Source organism: Helianthus annuus, chromosome 10, assembly GCF_002127325.2.
Source record: "Helianthus annuus cultivar XRQ/B chromosome 10, HanXRQr2.0-SUNRISE, whole genome shotgun sequence".
Classification (NCBI taxonomy): Eukaryota; Viridiplantae; Streptophyta; class Magnoliopsida; order Asterales; family Asteraceae; genus Helianthus; species Helianthus annuus.
This window is the reverse complement of record NC_035442.2, coordinates 164,799,349-164,808,834: the sequence shown is the minus strand read 5'-3', so window position 1 is coordinate 164,808,834 and position 9,486 is coordinate 164,799,349. Positions and strand designations below refer to the sequence as shown.

Sequence of the window (9,486 nt, the reverse complement as noted above, 5' to 3'; positions counted from 1 at the left end):
GAGGCAGCCATAGCAACCATTGCTAATAAAGCTCTCTAGCATTTTTAGCTATTTATAGAAACCATATAGATTATAGAGTTCTTTATGACAATTCTCATGATGTCATGCATCATAAAGGCACTAGCGCACATTTCAAACTTCTAAATCCACCTTAGGTAGGTAAAGTTGGCTACGACACAAGTTTGGGTAGCAATTTTTTTTTAAATTAGATGAATTCTTATACATAAATAACTATATCTGATACATGCAAACACATGTTGTATAAACAACTTAGTTTCTTATTAATTGTTCACGTTTGGAGTTTCAAACTGAAATGAAACTTGGACATGAACTTTAGCGAGAAGAGAAGTGCCGATCACAAGTAGATATCACGTGAAGGATATTGGAGATGTACGGAATTTCATAAACATAGCGATGGTTCTTAATGGACCTAAGTTAAATATTCTTTTAACAAAATTGAGTTTGCATATTATTCGTTTGAGTAAACTATAATTTGAGTCTATGTGCTATACTCTAAATTGTTTGTTGTATTTTTTTTTGTACTCAATATTTTAGAATAATATTATTAGAGTATATATACAGTTTGTATGTATAACAATTAGTTATGTTTGTTATAGTTAGTTGTGTGTATAGCTGTTAGTTGTATGTATAGTTGATAGTTCTCTCCTATTTAAACAGAGTCATGTATTCATAATTAGATATGAGATTACAGTTTAGTTCTTGATACTCATTTTTTCCAGTTTGATATTTTCAGGCCGATCAAAGCTCGCTTTTTAGTGGTTGTTGGAGAGGACGTCGTAGCTCCAGTGGTCGCTTAAGAGGTTGCTACAATGGTGACAATAGTAGTTAATTAGTTAATTCACTAAACACTGATCACAAATTCCTGACATCAATGGGCTTAGTCCTTGAGTAATAGACTGGATTTGAAGTTATTGCTATAGCACTCTTTGTTAGGTTTACTCCATAATCTTTCAACTGAGTTTGTATCCATAGAACTTGTGAACAATAGCCTGCTGCTGCTATGTATTCTGATTCAGCTATGGAAGTAAAAACACAATTTTGTTTCTTGCTTGCCCAAGTTTACATCCTGCATGATCTGCATCTTTGTATACAATTAAATCCAAACTTGTATTCTTCGGATACCATAATCTAAGATCTGATGTACCTTTTAGATATTTTAAAACCCTTTTTTACAGGTTTTAAGTGAGATTCTTCAAGATTACATTGATACTAGCTAGAAAACATATTGAAAACATTATGTCTAGTCTACTAGCTGTAAGATATAACAATGATCCAATCACTCCTCTACAGGTTTTAATATCTACATTGATACCGTCTGGATCAAAATCCAATTTATTTCCAGTGGCCATTGGGGTTTTTGATGATGAACAATTCTCTAGTGAGTATTTCTTTAAAATTGTTCTCATGTATTTTGTAGATTCTGGTTTTACTTGTAGGCAAAAGATCAAATACAAATAATCTTAAAATACTAAACATACAAATTGAAGGAAAACTCAAAAAGACAAGGTGACATTTTTGTAATTACCACCAACTATCAAAGTTACTATACAAATATGAACTCAACAAAAAATACCTAAAAAACACAATTTTTTTAACATTTTTTATTAAAAAATCGCTAAATTTTGTTAGCAAAAAAAAAAAAAAATTTTGCTGCTACTAAAAGCAGCGATTTTTTAATAAAAAATGTTAAAAAAATAAAATAAAATAATTTGTGTTTTTTTATTTTTTTAGATTTTTTTAGGTTTTTTGGGGGTTTAGTTTTTAGAATTTTAGCTTGGGTGGGGGGTGGGGGGGGGGGTGTTAGGTTTTTGGGGGGTGGGGGGTTTAGGTTTTTTTTTTTTTTTTTTTTTTTTTTTTTTTGGGGCGGGGGGTTAGGTTTTTTTTAGGTTTTTTTTTTTTTGGGGGGGGGGGGGGGAGGGGGGGGTTAGGTTTTTTTTTAGGATTTTTAGGTATATTTGTAGAGTAACTTTGATAGTTATTGATAATTACAAAAATGCCACCTTGTTTTTTTGAGTTTTCCTTCAATTTGTATGTTTAACTCACCCGTTAAGATTATTTGTAAAAGAACTTTACCCCTTACTTGTAATCCCAAAAAGAAGTTTAACTCACCCGTCGTACTCGTTTCAAAATGAATGGTGGTTAATTTTTCAAACTTTTTTTTTTTTTGCAAAACAACTGGTTTATATAATAATAATCATGAACCATATTATATTATCTGCAAAAAAAAATGATTTTGAAGGATATATTTATCCAAATATGTTTTGTGGCTAACAATGTAAAAATAATTTAGAAGTTTCCTAAAAAAATGATGATTAACACTTTATAAACGGGTTAGGTATTTATTATAATAAGTAAGAGATTGCTAGCTTATGAGATAATTAGCAGTTTACACCTACTAGTTTTTATTGTGGTTTGTAAGTAAACAATTTTTATTGTTAAACCCATGTAATATCAACCCGTATAATACACGAGACTATAACCTAAGATAATATTATGTACATTATTTAAAATACTTTATTAGAAGTTAGATTCTAACGCTTTAAAAGATCTTGACATTTTTGGTTAATTTTATAATCTAATCTAGCAATATGTCTAAAACAATAGCATAGTGGATGTAGGATATAGTTCCAGGATGATATTTTTTCATTGGAACATTCTTCTACGACAAAAACTACTTTATTGGGCCTGCAAGTATTAAAAGTTAATTGCAAAGTGTTAAAAGTTTTAGCAATTTATTCTTAGCTATTTAATAGTTGCTTTACAAATATTGAAATTATTCTTGGCTATTTAATTGTTGCTTTAAAAATATTGAAATACTTGAATCTAAATGTATAATATACAATCAAGATCCTGGCTATTTAATAGTTGCTTTAAAAATATTGAAATTATTCTTGGCTATTTAATAGTTGCTTTAAAAATATTGAAATACTTGAATCTAAATCTATAATATATAATCAAGAGTGAATTGCAAGTTTTGTCTTTTATTTTTATATCCAATTTCAGGCGATGTCATTTGTCTATAAAATTGATGAGTTTTATACTTAATGTTTTAAAATGCAACACGTTATGCCCTTTAACTCTAAGCCAATTTATTTTTTTCAATTAAAGTTAGTCATGTGAGTTACACATGAGGGTAAATCAGTCATTTTGTTCACCCTTTTCATTTTCCGTAATTTATACCCACAAAACCCTAGTTCATTACTTTATCCCCACCCCAGCCACTGTCACAAACCACCACTACCATCTTCATAAACCACCACCACAACCTCCACATTCACAAACCACCACCACCATCTACTCCACCTTCATAAACCACCATCCCCGCCTTCGCGCACCATTATCACCACTGCTGAAACACGTAAGAATTAAGTTTATATGTGAGGCGGGTATCGCTTGAAAAAATATCTCCAAAATAGATCAGATCTGAAAATCGCCTAAAACACGTCGCCCAAAAATACGTGTGGGTTGGAAACGGACGACGAGGGTCCCCGCTTGGGCTCCTCGTCTGGGCTTGCTCCTATGAAATGGTGTCTGGGCCTGAGCCCATTTAGATTTTACCCACATGCTTAGTGGGTCCATGTGGGCCTGATTCTAGTGAAACCACTCTTGGACCAACCCATTAGGGTTAAGGCCCAAGAATACTACTATAAAAGGAACAACCCCTTCTCCTAAAAGGGGCAGACAACATCTCCCACAACTTGAGGTTACTTCTCCTTCCTCCTTCTCCCATACAACATCTGCTGCTCTCTCTCTCCAAACTACACCCTTTACTTGCACTTATAATTATCATTGCCATACATGATACTAACTTGAGCGTCAGAGTGCCCTTGGGGTAAACCCACTCGGGCTCTCTAACTAGATTTACCTGTGGCTGCAACCTAAGATCCGATGCCCCGCAAGAGGAACCGTCACCATGATGACAAGATGAGGAATCTGAACCGGATCCCACCGAATCTAAGGTTAGTAACGCCGGCCGTTTCAAACATGGATTCGACATTGGCGCCATCCGTGGAACTGAGCACAAGCGTGTCTCGGTCTCTTCATACAAATGACTGGATCTTCCCTCTCCGCGACGGTTAGGTCTGCTTCTTGACTCCAGTTAAACAGGTTCTAAATCCCTGACTATCCCCATCATAAACTATTAAAAACATATCACTATGTTTACTCACAGATCTAGAGTTTTTGGAAGTGCATATGATTCGCTTCCGAGCTCACAAACAGATAGCTAAGAACTCGTTGAAACGGGTCTTCTGAGAATATGCATCTTATTTTCTTATCCAAAACTAAGAAACCAAAGTTTCCAAGCTGAAAAAATAAAAAAATAAAAAAATAAAAATGAAAAGATTACAAGTCATCCGTGTAAGGTACACATGACTAATGCATAATTGTACCATGTGCTCATACCAGAGCCATGAATTTGTGGAACATTTTATGTGAAACAAAATTAATAAATAATCTACAAGCGACTTGCACTGTTTTACTGTGCATGATGTCAGAGTCACATGGTATGTCTTCTTCTTTCTTATCTTTTTTTTTTTACTTTATTGTACGATTATGCCCTAGGTAAAAGAATTGACCTTATTCACCTTAATGAACTTTGAAAGTGACGAGTTTCTACCTAAAACCATAGTGACTACAACCAAAGCTGCAAAAAGAAAAATACTATTATTTCTTTGGTACAACTCAAATAAGCAAGATTCAACTCTACATATATTATGCTTTATAAGAAGTGTCTGCAGGAGTGACTTGTACAACACAATTCGTTACCCACTCTCAACAATGAGAGGAAGGGGAAAGATATATTATAATTAAATGTTTTAGTACATATGGGTTGGTCCGCAAGCACTTTCTCATCTTGGTCCATGTCACGATTCTTGACTTTCCGAGCCTATTGCGTGTTAGCTTCAATTGTTGCCACCATGCAGAAGCCTTGCCATGTAACCTGGTAGCGATTAAAGCCACCCGCTTATTTTCAGGCACCTCCTTGTACTCAAACACCTCCTCTACGGTAGCCAACCAGTCGATGAACCCCTCCAGATTCAAAGTAGTCCCATCAAATTCTGGAATATCAACTCTTATCATAGAATCCCAATGCCTATTACCCCTCCATGTTCTCGCCTTGGTCCCCCTTCCTGTTTGTTCTCGGAATTCGAACCATCACCAAATGGGTTACTAAATCAGAACTGATGTGTGTAAAATACAACATATAAATTACATCAAATGAGGCATAAAACTAACCCTTTTTAAGTACTAATGTTGGAAAAAGAGTGTTTTTGTCTTCCTTTTGTATTTTCAGGATTAAATGAGCTCAAATTCACAAAAGAAGCAAAAAGACAGCTAATTCTAACATAAATACAAGAAAAGGAACAAAAGTAGACTGCCCGAACCCTCAACGGCATCCTCCCAAGCAAAGAAGAGAAAACAGAAGCCTGAACACGCCCCGTGCTCAGCCAGCACGGGGCCGTGCCCAGGAAGCAGCAGAAAAGACAAACCTGTAGAAGCTTCTATTGCCCACCACGGGGCCGTGTCCAGTGAGCACGGGGGCGTGGCGAAAGTAGAGCAGGCGCATTAATTGTAATTGCGAATTACAATTAATGAAGAGAGAGAGTGTCAGACGGGCACGGGGCCGTGTCCAGCGGACACGGGACCGTGCCCAGCCTTCTGTTCAGCCTATAAATAGGAGTGCTTGGTTTCATTCCAACTCATCCCTTGGCACACCACCTCTCTCACACTTCATCCACCACCCACCACCACCATAACACCATCATCCACCACCATCATCCATTGTCCATCGTAGAGTGTGTGAGTCGTCTCGGGATCCAAGATTGATCGTAAGAGTTCTTGACAATCAAGGCCATGTTTGCCTAAGTCTCTTACATCACTTGGTGAAGACAAGTGTTTAGTATAATACTTTTTATTTTTAATCTTTTGCACTTTTTATTTGGTTTTGTATTAATGACTTTAATAACTAGTTGCTTATGTTGAAGGTGATCTTTCCTTATCGTTTGTCCGTGGTGTCTTGGCATTATTTTACTGTCTATATAAAATAAAAGATTTTCACCATTCATATCTCCACGGTCTATATGGAGGTATGTTGGCTACCTGGTCGGGGGTTAAGGGAACGGTTTGGTAAGGGTCTTGCCCTTGTTCAGCGTTTAGAGGTCCTGCAAGGGACCTGGGTCAAATTTAGTAGGATCTCCTTCAATGCCCATAGGTATTGAATGGCGGGGATCCAAACTATTTGACCCCCTCATAAGTTAACTACTATTAATACTATAACCCGGCTATTTAGGACTGTATCCCTACTGACTCAGACTACTTAGCCGAGGGTAACGTCACCACCAAAAGCGGGGCCTACCACAATTTGCATTAATAACTTAATTCATTATCTTCCAATAATCCAATCCTTTAGGATTGTATCCTTGCTGACTCAAACTACTGGGTTGAGGGTAACGTCGCCTTCAAAAGAGGGGCCTACTACAATAACTAAGATAATCTCTTAAACAAGTGCAAAAGTGCGAAAATAATCAAAGGTTATACTAATACACGAGTCGGATCCAAGTGATTCATATTGTCTATCTGTTTTTATTTTATTTTTATTTATCAGCATTTAGTTAGTTTTTATTTTTCTAGTTTAAAAACCTTTTTTCTAACTTTTTGATTTGATTAGACGTTGAGGATAAACCGGTACTAAAAGCTCTTGTGTTCTTGGACGACCTCGGTATCTTACCAACACTATACTACGTCCACGATGGGTGCACTTGCCCATATGTGTGTTTAGTGTTAGTAAATATCGTGTTTTATAAATTTAAAACTTGGCTAAGAGTGTAAAAGGGCTTAAAATATATATTAAAAATATAACACACTTCACGCACATCAAGTTTTTGGCGCCGCTGCCGGGGACACAAGGATTTTAAGAAAGTTAGGAATCAACGGCCTAATCATATTTTTATTTTTCTTTTAAATTTTTAGGATTTTTCATAATTTTTCAGCTTCTGCAGAGCTCAGCACGGGCCGTGCCTGGTCGGACACGGGTCGTGCCCAGCATCGTTACTGGCAGTTTTTAGTTTTCCAAGTTACAGAAGGCTGACCACGGGGCCGTGTCGGTGCAACACGGGGCCGTGTCCAACTTCCAGTAACTGGGATCTGGAAAACAATCACTGTAACTCCGACCACGGGCCGTGTTTGCTGAACACGGGGCCGTGGTGAACCTTCTGACCAGCCTTCTTTTCTGTTTTTATTGCAGGACTTGGAACCAGACGCCAATCCTACATAATGTATGAGCTCCAGTTCTAATAAGGACATAAAAGAACCTCTAGAAGAACCCGAACGCTTTCTCAGAAAAAGATTAAAAGCTAAAAACCAAGAGAAAGTTTCGGGTGATCCACCTCCAATGGCGGACCAACGTACCCTCATGGATTATCTACGACCCACCGTAGGTAACCTAGGCGCCGCTATCAAAGCTCCGAATGTTGAAGCTAATAACTTCGAACTTCGGCCGCATTTGATACAAATGCTCCAAAACTCCGCAACCTTCCATGGGCTTGCGGACAAGGATCCCCATCTACATATTACTAATTTCTTAGAAATATGTGATACCTTTCGGATCAATGGAGCATCAAACGACGCCATCCGCCTCCGAATGTTTCCTTTCTCACTAAAAGACCGAGCGAAAGCTTGGCTCAACGCCCTCCCAGCTGGATCGGTAAATACCTGGGATGAACTAGCCCAAAAATTTCTATATAAGTATTTCCCTCCCGCTAAAACGGCTAAATTAATGACTGAAATTAATACATATTCACAAGAGGACGGGGAATCCTTATATGAAACTTGGGAAAGGTTCAAGGAGTTATTACGCAAGTGTCCACATCATGGCCTTGCGATATGGCAACAAGTATCCACTTTCTATAATGGACTGTTGCCACACACAAGGCAGACACTTGATTCTAGCTCCGGGGGACTTTTAGGTAATCGACGCCCGCATGAAATATATAACCAAATTGAGGAAATTGCTCAAACCAATTTTCAATGGCACACCCCCCGAGGCAATAAATCTATTGCCCCGGGCGCCCATAAGGTCGATGAAAACACTTCTTTACAAGCCCAAATCGAGGCCCTTTCTTCAAAAATAAAAAAGTTAGAAATGACAAAAACAGTCTCGGTTATGGCTTGTGAAGGGTGTGGTGGGCCACATGAAAATTGGAGTTGTATGAAAGAAACAGACGATCAACAGGAATCGGTAAGCTACATTGATAATAGACCTAGGCCGTCGGGTCCTCCAACGGGCACTTACAACCAAGGATGGCGAAACCACCCAAACCTTGGTTGGAGAGAACCCGGCAATAGTAGTAACCAACAAACCCAACGAACAAACTTTCAACAACCAAGAAATGAGTCACAAAATTTCACTCAACAACAAAGTGGACGAGAAAGGCTTGAAGATACTGTATCTCGCCTCATCTCCGACACTGAAAAGAAAAACTCGGAAAGATTTCTACAATTAGAATCAAATTTTAGAAATCAACAAGCTAGTATTCAAAACATAGAAAAACAATTAAATCAAATAGCTCAAAATTTTTCCGAGAGACCACAAGGCGCATTACCTAGCAATACCGAAACAAACCCAAAAGCGCAAGTTCGTCTCATCACGCTACGAAACCGCACCGTGGGGCCTGCAGAAGCGCCGCCGCCGACAGAAGAAACGGTACCCCCACCTCTGCAGGAGAAGAACTCCCCTCCGTCACCAGAGCCTACCAAGGCTCCTCGAGTTCCGTAGCCCGGTAGGTTAATTCGTCAAAAGACCAATGAGCAATTCGCGAAGTTCGAAAGTCTACTAAAGCAATTGCATGTCAATATTCCTTTTATTGATGTCCTAACCCAAATGCCCAAATACTCTAAGTTCATGAGGGACTTCCTCACTCATAAAAAGAAAATTGAAACTTTGCAATTAGTTAAATTAGGCGAAGAATGCTCTGCACTCGTACTCAATAAACTTCCCCAAAAGAAAATCGATCCCGGAAGCCTCACGATTCCCTGCTCAATCGGGGAGTCCCCCGTTCGTAATGCACTAGCCGACCTTGGGGCTAGCATTAACCTCATGCCCTCATCAATGTTTAAAAGACTCGGCCTAGGAACAACGAGTCCTACAAAAATGAGCATACAACTTGCTGATAGATCCGTCAGATTCTCGCAAGGTGTCATTAAAAATGTCTTGGTAAAGGTAAGCAAATTCGTCTACCCAGCCGACTTTGTCATACTCGATATGGAGGAAGACACCGAGGTCCCCCTCATACTAGGGAGACCATTTCTTGCCACCACACAAGCGGTGGTAGATATGAATGACGGAACACTCACCTTGAGGTATGGGGATGATGAAGTAAAATTCGGAGTTGGGAAGAGAATAGAGGACGACGACCCGGTCAACTACATGAAGGTTATTGATTCGAGTTTGGATGCTGCTCTCCA

The 9,486-nt window shown here is 38.3% G+C and overlaps 1 non-coding gene across 1 annotated transcript; it reads right to left on the bottom strand.

Moving 5' to 3' along the window:
* Window positions 1–7,792: 7,792 nt before the first annotated feature.
* Window positions 7,793–7,899, bottom strand: LOC118483383. Its single transcript, XR_004870671.1, has one exon. It is a non-coding gene; the product is annotated as a small nucleolar RNA R71 (small nucleolar RNA).
* Window positions 7,900–9,486: the final 1,587 nt, after the last annotated feature.